Below are 14,741 nucleotides of genomic sequence, written 5' to 3'. Positions count from 1 at the left end.
CAGAGGTCATAACTATCTTGACCTAGAAAAAGAACATGCTGCACGAGTTTGTAGGTTGATTATTGGAAACTTGAGCCTTTAAAATACGTTTACAGGAAACGTCTTCTGACCTACGTTGGGTCTGACAGCTTGCTTTGAATGTGCATTTGTTTGCAGCTCTACTGTCATGTGGTTCATCCTCAGCTGCTTGTCCACTGCAGCTCCTGCTCCTGAAATTTGTCACCATAAAGAGTAAATATAGCCCTTCCCCATCTTGATTCTGTCAGAGTGCTTTGCTTTAAACTGTACGTTTTGCAAACTGTTCTGTTTTGTTCTTTTGTGTGTGTGTCCAAGTAGGCTAGTGTTGGGGGTTTTGGTTTTGTTTTGAAGAAGAAGTTTACTAACATTTGTACTAACATTTGTACTAACATTTGCAGTTTTGTTGGTGGATAGGAGGGGGAATGGGAGGCAGTAGCTTAGTTTGGCTCAACTCCTATGGGAAGGGCATGTCTGCTGGCCTGTGCCTGCACAAACGCTGTCACAGCTGGCCTCTGGGCAAGGCAGCTCTGCTTTCTCTGTTTAACTAATGGACAAAATCATACCTGGTATTTTGAGTTTCAGGTACCCTTCAAAGATGTCGACACCACATTTAATTGCAAAGGAAAAGGGTTAGTTGTTCCTTCCTCCCTGGGGTGATTTAGCGGCTGTCCGGTGAGTGCGAAGAGGGAAGAAGGGAGGGCAGAGGAGAAAGTCAGGCATTTTCAACAGGAGCATGTACACTCCCTGTCATTCTTATGCTTGTTTTGTGTCACAGTTTGAGGTTTCTCCACAGGGAATAGTGTTATGTGCTTTACTTTCTGCAGTATTCAGGAATAATGGTGTGGCAAACTTAATTGAGAACTGGTGTTCTCTTCAGTTTGTGCGGTAACTCTGGTTGCAAGTACAAGCAATTGGGGAGAGAAAAAGTTGCTATGTATCATTTCATCACCATGAAGGATCTGAATGGTTTTTAGAATCTGGCAGCAAGCACTAAGGCTGAAACTACCATAATCAGTCAATTGCAAAACAATTTCTAGATGGTTTTAATTAAGCAAAGCCATGCCAAAGTCTTTGAAGAACCTTTTTTTTCTTTTTTTAATATCATCATTCCTTAATGCAGAAGGCCAGAAGCAGAACATGCCAAGAAGACTGTGCCTTGGTGTGGTCTGCAGTAGCGCATTCCCACACATTGCCCGTGGTATTAGTGCTATTACAGGGCAATGTAACTTAAGAAGTATGATGTAGGGCGAAAAAGAGGGGCTTGAGTTGCTGCCCAGTTAGAATCTTTCATATGCAAGTGCCGTTGGACTGTCTGGGCTTATTACTTGGGCATGTACTACTGATGTTCAATTTAGTTGTTATTGCTAAAGCTAGCACTTAGTGGTTCTTAATCAGGTACCAAAGCACAACAGAATTGGAGTGCATTTAGAAAATGTGATTGTGTCAAAGAGGGAACTTACAGGCGGATTCTAGAAATGTAGTTGAAGAACCAAAGTTGCTTTAAGAATGGGGTTCAGAGCGGGAGGGCACCTGCGCGAGGTCAGAACTTGTGGGGAGATCAGTAGGTAGCCTGCTCTGCAGAAGTTGCAATATTTTTCTAGAACTCTCACAGAAGGACTGATTTCAAAACCTATCACTAGAATGTGTGATTTCCCATGTTGCTCTGCAAAGTGGGTGTGACTTCCTGATGGTGATGAGCAAGGTATGAAAGTAACTTGCCAGCAGAGAAACTTGATGGATTAGGTAGGTACTGGGTCTCTGTCTCTATTTTAGAGATGTGTGAGCTGAGCCACAGAGTTGAAAGGGATTTGCCTGTGGCCACAGAACTAGCCTTTTGCCACAGTGTTGTAAAAAGTATTTTTAGTTTCTTTTATAATCTCTGCCATATTTATTTCGTCACTTTACGTGTAATGAATAATGACTTCTGAGGTTGAAGTATTCATCTTAAATGACCTGAAGGTGAATGTGGTACAGGGTTATAACGTAGCAGGTTCGTTGTGTCAGCCTTTGGTCTTGTGGCTGGCTGGCTGTGACTTGCTTTGTGAGTAGCTTTCATAGTGTCGAAGAGCTGTGTGTGCCCCGCTTCTAGAATGAAAAAAGAAAAAATAACTATACTAAATAAATACAGTTGAAGCTATAAAGGATACCAAATTAGAACTTTGTGTGCCTGCACTGAATTTATGAAAGTAAAAATGACTTAAAATAGTAAAAGACTTCGCCAAAAACTACTGCATATCACGTTTAACTCTGAAAAGAGCTCCACATAATATCAGATGATGTCTCTGTCCTTGTTGAGGAACTCTCCAAAAGCCAGAGTAAGTAAAATGCTTTGTAACTTCTCATGTGAACTGACAGTCATAGAAGTGAACCTCAAGTTTGTTCTGTCTTCACCCTGGACAATGAAAAATAAGAAAACTTGAGCTGCCTTACTTCTGTGAAGAGGTGTAGTTTTGTAAGAAATTTCAGATGTTTTGCTGATGAATGCATAGAAGCACGGGGCTGGAAGAAGTTTCCTGAGCTGTTGCATCTAGTGTTAACAGTGGCTTAATGCTCCTTTTGTATGGAAACCAAGCTTTTCCTTGGCTAAACTAGCTTTCTTGGTTGCCATTATTCTAGTTAGGTTAGTTATTTTGTTAACATTTTATTTATCTTAATGCTTTTTTCACCTCTGTGGTGCTTGGCCCTTGTTATGTGTTTTTGGAGAGCAAATTGTAATTCATCTTAGCCCCCACTTTGCCAAGCATTGCAATTTTTTCAAGTGCTCTGGGGACGTCGACTCTCAGTTGTCCTCATAAGCCTTCTCTCTACACATTACGGACCGGGGTGGGCAGTGTTCAGCTTGTTATAACCAGTGTTCCTGACTTGATCTCATTGCTGCTTTTTGTAGTAACAAGAGCACATTGGCTGGTACACCCTCATGCAGAATCTGTTCTTTTTGTGGCTGTGTTGTCTGACACAGAGGTCTTCCTTTTTCTTGGTGTTTCTCAACTTATAAACTGCCAGTTTGTAGCAGATGTTCTTCTTGTTTGTCTGTAGTGTGTCTCTTAGTGCTTTTAGCTTTATATTATTTCTTTTACTTCATTCCTGATTCTTCTTTAATCGTTTTGATTTTTCAAAAATATTTACACACAGCACTGTAAAATGATGAATCACGTCTTATATACTGCATTACAAATCTGAAGTTTGCTTTATGTATGAATCTTCCCTGAACTTAATATAATAAGGAGTGTTTTGCTTATGACTGATCAGTATATTTTTATGTGAATTAAAGTCTTAGCTTTCTTAATCCTACTGTGTATATTTATATATTTGCCCTAGAGAAGTATCTTCTCCACACAGGAACCTGTTACCTTGCCACAGTTTTGTGGTACTGTGGTCAAAGATTTCTTACATGCTGTTGTAGCAAAATGGCAGATATTTCACATTAAAAATCATACTTGTTCTTGTCCTGGAGAGCACACTGGTTGAAAAGATTTTGGTTTGGCCTTAGGATAAAAAATTTGAACCATGGATTTATTTTTTTAATTTCCAGATATGCAGTTAATGTCTTTGTTCTGAGTGTAAATAGAGAGGTAAAGGTGTGAGACTGAAACATCAGTTCATGTGGTGCCTCAGTTGTGCAGTAAGCAATTGCTTATTAATTATTGTTTTCCTCTGTAATGCCTTTGGAAATACGAAATAACTGTACTACTGGTTCCAGTGGCACCTGTTACAACAGGCAGTCAAGCAGTGGAACAGTTTGCTGAGAAAGGCTGAACCGTTTCTGTCCCTGGATAAAGCCCTGAGCAACCTTGTCTGAGATGAGCGGTGATCTTGCTTGGAGCAGAAAGCTGGGCTATACTTTCCAGCCTGAATGATTCTGTAAATTCAGATTTGATTACCTCTTGCTGAGAAATGGGTTCCCTCTTGGAAAGAGATGTGCAGTGGAGCAATCATTCAGCAGAGTGTGCTGAATGCACCAGTGTTGTTTTGCTGGGCTTGGCTTGTGCTCTTCTGTAATGTCTCAGTCTGCAAGATGCTGTGATGCTGCAAAAGGGCCTACATGGATTCACATTCATTCTCTTTCATGTCATTAGGAAAAAAAAAAAAGAGGAAAGAAAAAAAATTATATACCGGAGTCGGTCATATCTGGGCTGTAGCAGGAGATAATAACATCAGCAGGACCGCTTTAGAGGAAGCCTGTCTCTTGCCTTCAAGGTCAAAGGCTGAGAAGTGAGCTAGAGTATTCAGGTGACTGCTGTCTTGGACTTCCCTGTAGCCCAGCCCTTTTTCCCGTACAATTAATTCACATTTTACTCTCCAGTTTACTCCCTCATCCTTATTCCCTGCTTTTTTGTACTGCATGTTACTTTACTTTGGATTTGCATCTGGAATGAGTGAGTTGGTAGAGATAATTCACTCCATGGGCTGTTCCATGTATGGACAGCACTGTGCCGGGTTTGTTTGTGTACCTCACCTTGCTCTCCATCTTGGCAGGTTTTGCACTATCCAGCCTCCCAGCTGCCCTTGTGCCAGCGTGCAAGGCACCTACTCCCAGTTTACCACTATAAAGCACTGCTCTGTTTGGTTGCAACACAGCTTTTGCGTCATTTCGGCAACTGTTAACCAGAAACTTGACAACGGTACCCTCACAAAATAATGATTGTGTTTTAAGATCACCATGTGATCTGAGGAGAAGCCACGAGTGAAATGTTAGGGTACCGTGTGACAACTGTGTTAGGCAGAGCAGAAGCAGCTCTGGACAGCGTGATGGGGAGTCTCACTTGCACCTAAGGGACTGACTCCAATAGCTAGTGGATTAAGTGGTGTAGATCTTGGATTTGGCTGGCTACAGAGGGAGCCTAGGAGGGCTGTGGCTTTCTCAGGTTAAAGTTAACCTTCGTGTCTAGCTGCCTTTACTGCCATGTGGATTGTGTACCTGTTTGGCAGTGAACTTGGATAAGGATTCTGGACTGATCAATTTATGGGATAAAGCATGCTAGGAAATGTCTTGATTATACTTCTTGAAGGGAAAAAACCCATTAAGATGCCTATTGCTTAGCTGTGGTGAGTGATGCTGGTATGGCCAAGGACAGTATGTTCCTTGTCACAATGGAAGAGCTGTGGGTGTTGGCAGCAAGAAATGAAACTCTTAAATCTCTCTGCCAGTGGCATCTGTATTCAGTCTGGACCTGCAGGAAGTAAAAATTGCTTGAGGGGCTGGGTTCAGTTGTTAGCATTTCTGTTTCACTGAGCATCCTCTTGGAGAAGTTGCTGCAATGCCACGTGGTGACCCCAGCACTGACTGCAGCTGAAATGGACAGTCAGGCAGTAGCTGAGTTGAGAAGCTGTGCAGCAAGAGCTCGGTTGTTGCTGGTGATGTGAAATAGATACTTTATTGAGCTTCTTATACCATAACTGCATTGAGTGTATTACAGACTTAAAAGAAAAGTATCTTAGTTAAGTGCATTATATTTTAATTAATATAGTAGAAGGGAGATATACATCACAGTCCTTAAGTGTAAAATGCTACAGTAACAGTACCTGATTGTGAAATTTCTCTTTTGGCTTTATTCTTGTATTCTCTTTCCTCAGAAGTGAGCCACACTCCAGATTCTGTTTCAAATGATAAAGGATCTGTGTTACAAAATGTGTTTTTTAAAAATTGTTCCTATATTTATTGCTTTCCCCCAGATATTTTTTTTCCTATACTAGCAGCCTGCTTATTTGGATCCATTCAGTCTGAAACAGTTTGTCCTTTGTGTGTCTTTCAGGCTTTATTAAAAAAGAACTGGATGCACATGCCAAATTTCATCTGTGAAAGATGGAGTAAGGTAATATAATTTTAGGGACTGCTATTATAATGTGTGATGATCTGTGGGCACTGAATGTAAAGGTTCAAAGACTAAATGAATTAGAATCATACAAAGCAAAAGGAACTTGAGCCTCAGAAATAATGAAGTGCTGACAAGATCCTGCATTCTGGTATCAGTGGCATGCTTACCCTACGTGTTGTACTGTGGCCAGAGGTTTTGTGTTATCATTGAGTGTGTTGTCCGCAGAAGCTGAGGTAGGTCGTTAGCTAGTGATAGTGTGATTTGTTCATCTTTGAACAAGTGATGTGTTTTTGGAAATTTCTAAGATTTAAAGTACAGCCTATGGTGAAAGGTCAATATTTGTCACCTTTTTCCACTGTGAGAACAAACTGGTGGTTCTTTAATTTTCTTCCCTTGAACATCCTGAGTCAACAGAGATGGAGGAAGGCAGATCTGCCTTTGTTGTCATTGAATTTTGCTGTAGCATCGAGCACTGTCCTTCAGGATGGGAACTGAAACCTGTTGGGCACTTCGCAAACATTTGTCAAGTATTTAGTTCTCCATAGAGAAAGAACTACTTCATGTCCTGTGATGTGGCAGGGGGCAGAGGCTGATGGTCACCTTACTGGGCCCTGAGAGGTTGTTGTGTGTCCTGGTAGGGTTCTTGTTAGTAGAAGACTTACAAGAAGACTCTTCCCCACTCATTTCAAAGCAAAGTTCAGTAATAGGACTTCTCTTTCTTCGTATGGGCCAAAGCAGCTGTTGCTGGACTGTGTGTCAGACTCACCAGCTGCACCTGGCTTCTGGGATTTCAGAGAGTAAGAGAAGTTGTTGCACACATGCTGGTGATGTGTGGGATGTGGCCTTAACCTCAAGAAGATATGATAAAGAAGTCTTCCGGTAGAGGCAGGAGGTTTTGCTGGTCTGGGAATAGGAGGCAGCGAGGGATGAAATGTGATGCTCATGGTCAAATGTGATGCTAACAGTCACGTGAGTAATGTGCTGAAATTCTGATATAGTGCCCTTAGGGCCCTTTTACAGAGTTCAGCAAGGAATGAATGCTGGAGTACTGTCAGTGATGAACAGTAGTGACCTCTCAGAGATATTTTTCCCCAAGTCCTGCTAAGGGAGAAAAAGCTCATTTGTAAGATCAAGCAGATGGAATCAGCAAATGCACTTCCTCATGCAGCATTGCTTTTTCTTGTATCAGATGTATGCCTTAATGAAGACTGAGGATCATTTATTGGAAAGTCTAGAGAGGTGTGCTGCCATGATTGTGCCTACCTCTGGAATTAAAATGAGCAGTTGATACCATGGACTTGGTTATTTAACTGGGGCAGAACGGAATACAGTGCACAACAGGATGCTCCACAGGCTTATATGCAATTTTTTCCTTTCACCATCTTGAACTGTTCAGTGAAGAATAACTCAGGAATCAGGCACGCACTTACAGATCATTCTCGATCCCAGGAAGGCAGGGATGAAGCTGCCAGCAGTGAGTTAGTGTTGCCAGACCCTGTGGCTAGCTTTACTGTGACTTGAAAGGAACTGCAGTAATACTAGTCATTCATATCATCTTTCTTTCTCCTATTAATCATTGTCTGCACTGAAAAAGACATGCCTGGGGTAATCTTGGATCTCCATCCAGTTCAGTGCTGCTTCTTGCTGAAGAAATTAAAGAAGAATTGTCATTTTTCCCCAAGACAGCTCTGTCTTCTCCCCAGTGGGGTCTGTCTCCACACTTTCAAAGAAATCCATAACAATAGAGGAAAAAAACAGCATTTGGGGCTCCCCACCAGGGACAGCATATAATCCTAATTAAGTGTTTCTCAAATATGGCCCTCTCTGTGCAATCAACTCCATATAGACAGATCCCACTACTCATTTGAAGCTTTGTGTTAGATTAGGTCTGGAGAGAAAATAGGAAAGAAAGACGAGAGAATGTCACCCACATCTGTTTGCCTGCTTGCTTGGTATTTTGGTGCATATTTTCTTCAGTGGCCTCTTCATTAAGAGTCAAACTCAGTGTTGCATATGTAAAGCTCCACATAGTGTTTTTGATGGAGGCTCCTTAATGTGTGTGTGTAACACAGAGTTTATCTTCAGTGACACCCATTTAAGTAGCTGTCCTTGGTTTCTCCTCAGTCAGTTCTCTTGGCATTTCCAGAAAACATGCCCTGGTAAAGCACATACTGGTGTAGGTGATGAATGTACAAACTGCATGAGTGACTGACTAAGGAAAGGCATTTTTATTAGCACGACAAGCTAGCTTAGCTTTCACTGCATGCTTACTATCCACTCTCACAGTTTGTTTTTTAACAAAAACCAGCATTCGCTGGTTTGTTCCTTTCTCTCTTGCTTTTCCCTTCTTGCCAGTTTGTAAAGTGTTGTCACATCCTGTCCTCAGGTATGAGTCGGGGTGGGGGGGGAGAAGTGACTCAGGTTGGTGGGTCCCACCCAGTTGGAAAACAGTACGCACAGTACTTAAGGTCCGCAAACAAAAGGCTTTTATTTTGCAGCTTGGCCCAAATGGTATATGATTTGGTGACAGAAGGATTTATGTTATTGTAGGTTCAATCGATAAATATTAAAAATTCGTGGCATATGCGGGCTGTAAATCTTACGTTACATATAGAAAGGAATGCAAAAAGGTAGAAGTATGGGAAAGAAAGGAAAGAGAGAGAAAGATTTCACCATCCTTATGGCTCTGCTTCATGTATGATGGAGTTTGCAGTCTCGGGTCCAGTGATGTGTGGTGTCCTCTGGTGTCTTGTTCCGTTCATGTGGTGAGACTGGTGGGCAGAGTGGTCCTCAGGGTGGTGGGTGGGCGCCACCAGAAATTGCACAAGGTGGGTCTTTATAGCCCTCTGGGTTGCCTGCTGGCGTAACTTTTGGTCTTTTGTGGAGGTATTATTGTGAAAGAGAGAAAATATGGGGGGAAGGGGGTGATTGAGAAAGACTGACAAGTCCCAGGCCATGTTGAAGGGTCTCAGTTTTTCCCTTTTTGCCATGCTGGGCATATCAGAAGGTGGAGCTATGTGCTCTCCGGCACATCTCCCACATCTTGTATTGGCCAGCCGGCCTTGTCTGTGGCTCATTATCTCGTTGTTGATATGTACATCGCAAGTCACCCTATACTGATGGTATAGGCTGGATGAACTGGTTTTGCCACAATGTTTCAGCCATTATCCTTATCAGTACATGACAAGTGTATTAAAATGCAGAACAGGCCATGTGTGAATGCATGGCTGTGTTCATTGTGCAGTGATCCTGTGTTCATCATCCTCTTGTTAGTGCTAGATTGGCTGCATGCACTGTGCCGGACTTTATATGTAATTGCAGTAACTAATGTACAGTTATTGCATAATGTGAAGCACTTGGCCTTTCAATAATGTTCTGTATTCCATTAGGTGTTTTTCTGTCTCTGCTGATTCTAGTCTGCAGAGTTAACCGTGACTTTAGCAGTGAAGACAGAGGTGAAGGAATGAGTCTGCATAAAATATTAAATGAAGGCATCATCAGATAGAGCAGAGCCTGAATGCAGGGAAAGGGACAGAAAGAAGGGTAAGAGGACACGATGATACATAAATGATGAGAAGCGGCTGTAGGGGGCACAGAGTCAGTGAGAAGAAGGCAGCAGAATCGCAAATGTTTTAAGTGTTTGGAGACTACCATGATCTGCGTGCTATTACTTTGTTTCTTTACTATCATTACTCTGTCACTTTTTACAAGTATTTAACCTACATCATGTTCTGTGCAAGCACAAAAATAAATTAAGGGTTTTCTTTAATTAAGTGCTACTCTTACGTCAGGCATTGAAAGTGTTTGGAACGTTATCCTGTCCAAGCTTGCATACAATTCAATGAGATACTCATTTCACTCCTGTGTTTGCATTTTAATTATCAAACAGTTGCAGTGTTTAAATTACAAAATGTCCCATGCCTAATTGTTAATAATCTCAGCATTATCCTTGAGAGATACATAGATGAATTACTACAGAATCATTATAAGGATTTCAGGAATAATTGTTTCACTAAAACATACTGAGAGGATTAACACTTGATCTGAACCATTTAAACCAACCCTGAAAATCAACTACCTACCATTTACTATTAATACTTTCGTTCTTGGAAACTTTGTGTGTGGATAATTTCCTACTTCCAGTGCTATTTTCCATATAGCCGGGAAGATAAGACAGGAGGTGACTGTGCGGGTCCTCAGTCCAGACCTCCATACATCAAAAGGTCTGGACTGTGCGTTACAAACACTTGCCAGTTCTCTGTAAGGTCTCCAAGGCTAGGTGGGGTGCAGTAGCTTGAAGCACTGTAATAAAAGACAAAAAACTGGTAGTATCCCTCAGACTGGGGCATTGCTAGCATGCCAGTCTCTGTAGAATAAATATCAGAAGGGGCTCCTAGTTATTTTTAGCTTTAGTGCATGATTTTTCATAACTTTTGAGAAGGCAGGGCAGATGGCCTTTAAATACCTGAGGTCAAATTTTCAAATACCTATCTTTAAACTGAACTCAGACATCTGAATAAAAGTCCTTTGCAGACACTGAGCACCTGCAGCTCTTGGTGAAGTGGGGAGCAGTTGTCAGTGATCTGAGATCTCCCAGGAGGTCAGGTCAGTCCTAATGCCTACATCAGGAGAAATGTTAATATTGCAGCTCGTTTCAGTGGGACTGGAGCTTATAGTTACACATGTGTTCATGTTCTGCCCCCAAGCTGATTTGCCTTGCTGAACAAGAGTTTATTGAGGTGCCACATGAGTTAATTTAGGCAGAGCCCAAGTAGAAGTTTTTAGCCATGATATTTAGAAAGAATCTTAGCTGTCTGCCTGTTTTGAACATTGTGTGACCTGCACAGACAGCTACAAACCTACTTCTAAGGCACCAGGATGCACAACTCACACTTCTACTGTTTGAAGAATGAATCATGCTATCAAACAGTTTTCTTGAACTGGATAGTGTATTTATCCTTTTAAGAAGCCTTTTAATTTTATCAAGAAAGTTATGCCACAGCACAAAAGCTTTTCCAGGTGTACTATGTTTGGGTTACCCAATGCATCAAAAAGTCTACATGAACGTATTCAACAGTTTGTGAATATAAGAAATTGTACTGAATGTTGCGAATCTAAGGTACTGTGCAGCTCTTCAAGAGGCTTATGTAACAGAGATCCCAGCAGCATCTCAGGTTGGAACTGGGATTTCCCAAGTTAAACAAGGCCATAGCTATATCTTGCTGTGTATCATCTTTTGATTTTGGGGTCTCAGGAGCTTTCAGGAAGTCTTTTCACATAGACTCATCATTTCACATAGACTTTTGTAATCTCACAAGAAGCATTCAGTTTTTGCACCTCTCGGATTTTGAAAGCAATTTAGACTTTCTGGTTGTCAGAGTGACTTTTTAAGGTGCTGTGTTGGGAATTTCTTAAAGGTACCTTATTTTTATGTGTAATTAAAATGTAGATTTGTTACTATGATATCTTAGAGGATTTTTATTTCTTGATACTATTGAATGTTATATATATCTCTAAGGAAATGGAAAATGTGGTCTCGGCAACTTCAGGTTTGTTAATTTGACCTTAATAACCTTAGAAAAAATTTTGAAGGAATGAATAATTAAAGACACCAGAGTTGAGTGGAAGGAGGATGAAACACAATCTTTTTTGCTAAGATAGGTCATGTCAGACTGACCTAGTATCTTTTTTTAATAAGAAAGTAGGTTTTCTAGAAAAAGAAAAAAAAAAAAAGTGCTAGTTCTGGTCTCTCTGGATTCTACTGCACCATTTAACATAGTGCTGGATCAAAACTATTGTTCAAGGTGGAGGAAGGTTAGGTTAGTGTAAGAACTATAAACTCACACAAAGAACTGGCACCAGGGGAGACAACGGGGTAGATATGAGATTCACTATTCTTTTTTAATTAACTTGTTTAGGTTTTTTGCCTTTTTATTTTTTTCATGGGTCGAGTTGATTTTGTTGTCATGTTGTGTTGAAAGCAGACTGTTGAAACTTGCGGATTAATTTCCAGTACAGAGTTTTGACGGAATGACTATGCAATTAATTTTACAATTAGGTAATATTAAAGGTGTGGAATTCAACACAGGGAAGTGTCAGGCCACACACTGGCAGGAATTCACTTACTTAGTTTAACCTTGATATCAAAATTAACAGTCTAAGCTCTTATGTAATTGGTGGAAAGTGGCAGATTTTTAATTAGGCACGCAACTCCTGCCTTTCTCTCTTTGACTGTTAACAGAGCCTGGGCACTTGACTCTGGCATCTGTTCTGAATGTCTCAAATGGGATTGTGTTGCAGCCTCAGCTTAGGAACTAATGCAAAAACTTCTATGAGCAGGGGGTCCAGCAGTGGATGACTTTGAAGGAGAAAAGCCTGTATGAGGGTAAGTGGGTGCAAGATCCAGAGAAGTGTCAGGAGCGGTATTTGCAGCTGAGGGAGGGCACCTCATCTGGGTGCATCTGGACTGGGACCCGATCTGGAGTAAGTGTGAAACATGTCTTGCAATATCCAAGAAACGTCAGCTCAGTATGTAACAGATGCAGAGAAAAGCTGCAGGGATAATCAAAGGAACGATGTTACAAGAGGAGTCTGAAGCAGCTGTGTTGGCTATGTCAGGAAGAGGAGCAAAATAGGAAATGAAATTACTGCAGCTGTGCTGCTGGGAGTCATGGGGAGTGTTGGAATGTGGCTGATAGCAGCTGGGTGACAGCTAACACACAGGATGGCTGTAGTCCATCAGAGGACAAATGAAAGTTTACGTGTAATAGTGTGTTACTGTAGGAACGTTATGATACACAAACAGAAGTGTCCAGGTGTGGGATTGTAGAGGTGACGTGAACTGAATATATGACATTTCTTAGTGATTGGAGTTTGTGTGTGTACCTAGAATACGAATAAAATGTTTAACCAACACAGAAGTGCAAAGTGATAATCCTGTAATATATGGCAGTAGTCAGTAGGAGAATGCTTGATGTACAGTTAAGGAAAAGCTTAAAGATTTCTGAAGGGCGATGATTGCTTGGATTCTTTGGAGTTAGGCTGTTTGATAGCTTGTGCTTTTGATCCCTCTTATACAGTGTGATGCTTGCTGGTATTTCACTGTAGTTTCCATGCACTGCACAGGGAAAACTGCATGATAAATCAGGCATCAAGTGAATTTGTAGGGCTGGACAAAGGTGTGTTAAGTTTAACCTGTGACAAAGATACATTTAGAAGCAGACTGCTGAGCAGCAAACTTACGACCAATGAGAAGAAAGCTTGCTCTGAAGTGAAAATTGTGGTTGAAGATCCCTGATGTGCCCGTAGTGACAAATGATAGGTGCGGTATTTACAGTCAGTGACAGCCCTTGCCCCAGATATATCCTTAGCTTGAGAAATGCTTGAACTTGTAACTGTATGTTGGTAAAGAGCTGCCCTTTACCTAGATGCTGGTTTGTCTCATCACCAGGTTCAAAAAGGAGCTGAATTCTTTGAGCAAGGGTAAGTAATGTGCTTTCTGCTCTGTTGCAAATCCTGAGTTGCTTTAAGTGGCTTTATCAGCTATTAAGGCATTGATCAGGTCATTATTTAGCCAAATTATCCATAAAATAACAGGAAGAAAATGCCACAGCAAGAAACCTTTTTAATGTACTTCTGGCAAGGATATGTTTAGTTCTCTAGTTAGTTGTTTATTAATAAGTGCTTAGGCTTGTGTTTCTGAGGTTTTTAAGTGCCAAGAGGAATGTCAGCGAAGAATAGTACAGCTTTGCTCTTTTTTTTATTTTCCCCTGCTTCTTAATTAATTACTGCATAGTCGTACTAAGTTGTTATTGTTCCGTAGCAAAAACAATTGTGTAATGGTCTCACAGTCCTTACTTGGAAAATTGCCACAGTAAAGAAAAAACACTGTTTATGGACTGAATTGTCAATAGTTTGGAAGGGGGATGTTCTGCTAGAAACACAGGGCTTTGAATGACAGTCTGAGAGGATGGATGGCAAGGAGGGAGGACAGAGAAGAATGAAAAACTGTGAGTGCTTTTTCTAGTTTATTCGAGTCCTAGTCAACTCCCTTAGATTTACAATCTGTCCCAGTTTAAGTTTGGCCTTTTCTTCTATATTCTAGGTTTTATTTAGCTCCAAGTCATGTTTTTCTGGCTATCAAACTGGGGGTTTAATTTGAAAGTCTGTCTAAGCCTCTTCCTGAGAGACAACAGTTGAAGCATTTCAGGCCTGCGGACTGTCACTTGTAACGATGCCCAGAAAAACTGGAAGAACAACACTTGAAGAGGTTTCTGGAGGAGAAAAGATGATCAGGTCTGAGGGTCTTCTGCCTCTTAAGTTTAAGGAAAAAGGCTTCTCATAGTCCTATTGAGGAAGAAAAATAGAGAAATTTGTAGGAAAACTTTGCTTCCCATCACAATTCTTTTTTGGGGGATAGGATGGATGAAATAAGCACAAATTTAAGAGACAAGAGTACTGTCAGGTTTGGAATGCTTCCCTAGTCTGCTAAAGAACTGTTGGAGATCAGTATTAAACATGAGATATTAGAATGCAAAATTAATCCTGTTTCATAGTCTCTTAACATAGCTGTTTAAAAGTCAGAAAGAATTACCTTCTGAGAGTTCCTGTCTCTCTCTGCTCAGTTCTAGCTAGTTACCTGTTTGGCTTAACATCAGTACAGTTCAGTGAAGTGAATCCCATCTGAAGACTACAGCTTGCTTAACCTTTTCGTAGTGTAGTGTTTAGTCAAGGTGAGCACCGTCCTTGTGGTTTGTTCACACAGATTCTTAAACAGTAATAAAAAATTACACATTTTTGTACTATTAAATAGGATCTGTGTGAACTATATCTGTTGAACTATATGCAGTACAAGAAAGAAGCTTATTCCAACTTATTTGGATATTTCTCTCGTGATACTTTTAATTA

General features: G+C 40.9%; 1 protein-coding gene across 12 annotated transcripts in view; it reads left to right on the top strand.

Moving 5' to 3' along the window:
• The window catches only part of INPP4A (inositol polyphosphate-4-phosphatase type I A), a 134,362-nt gene that overhangs the window by 53,531 nt on the left and 66,090 nt on the right, over positions 1 to 14,741 (top strand). For 10 of the 12 annotated variants that reach the window (XM_065075631.1, XM_065075618.1, XM_065075563.1 and 7 more), the window contains exon 2: positions 5,772 to 5,831. The exons of the other annotated variants lie outside the window; for them this stretch is intronic. The gene's annotated coding sequence lies outside the window, so the exon portion shown is untranslated. The remainder of the gene's footprint in view (positions 1 to 5,771; positions 5,832 to 14,741) is intronic. 12 annotated transcript variants of the gene reach the window in all.

Source organism: Columba livia, chromosome 1 (assembly GCF_036013475.1).
Source record: "Columba livia isolate bColLiv1 breed racing homer chromosome 1, bColLiv1.pat.W.v2, whole genome shotgun sequence".
Classification (NCBI taxonomy): Eukaryota; Metazoa; Chordata; class Aves; order Columbiformes; family Columbidae; genus Columba; species Columba livia.
Note: the sequence above shows the minus strand (reverse complement) of the source record. Positions and strands in the feature narration are given on the sequence as shown.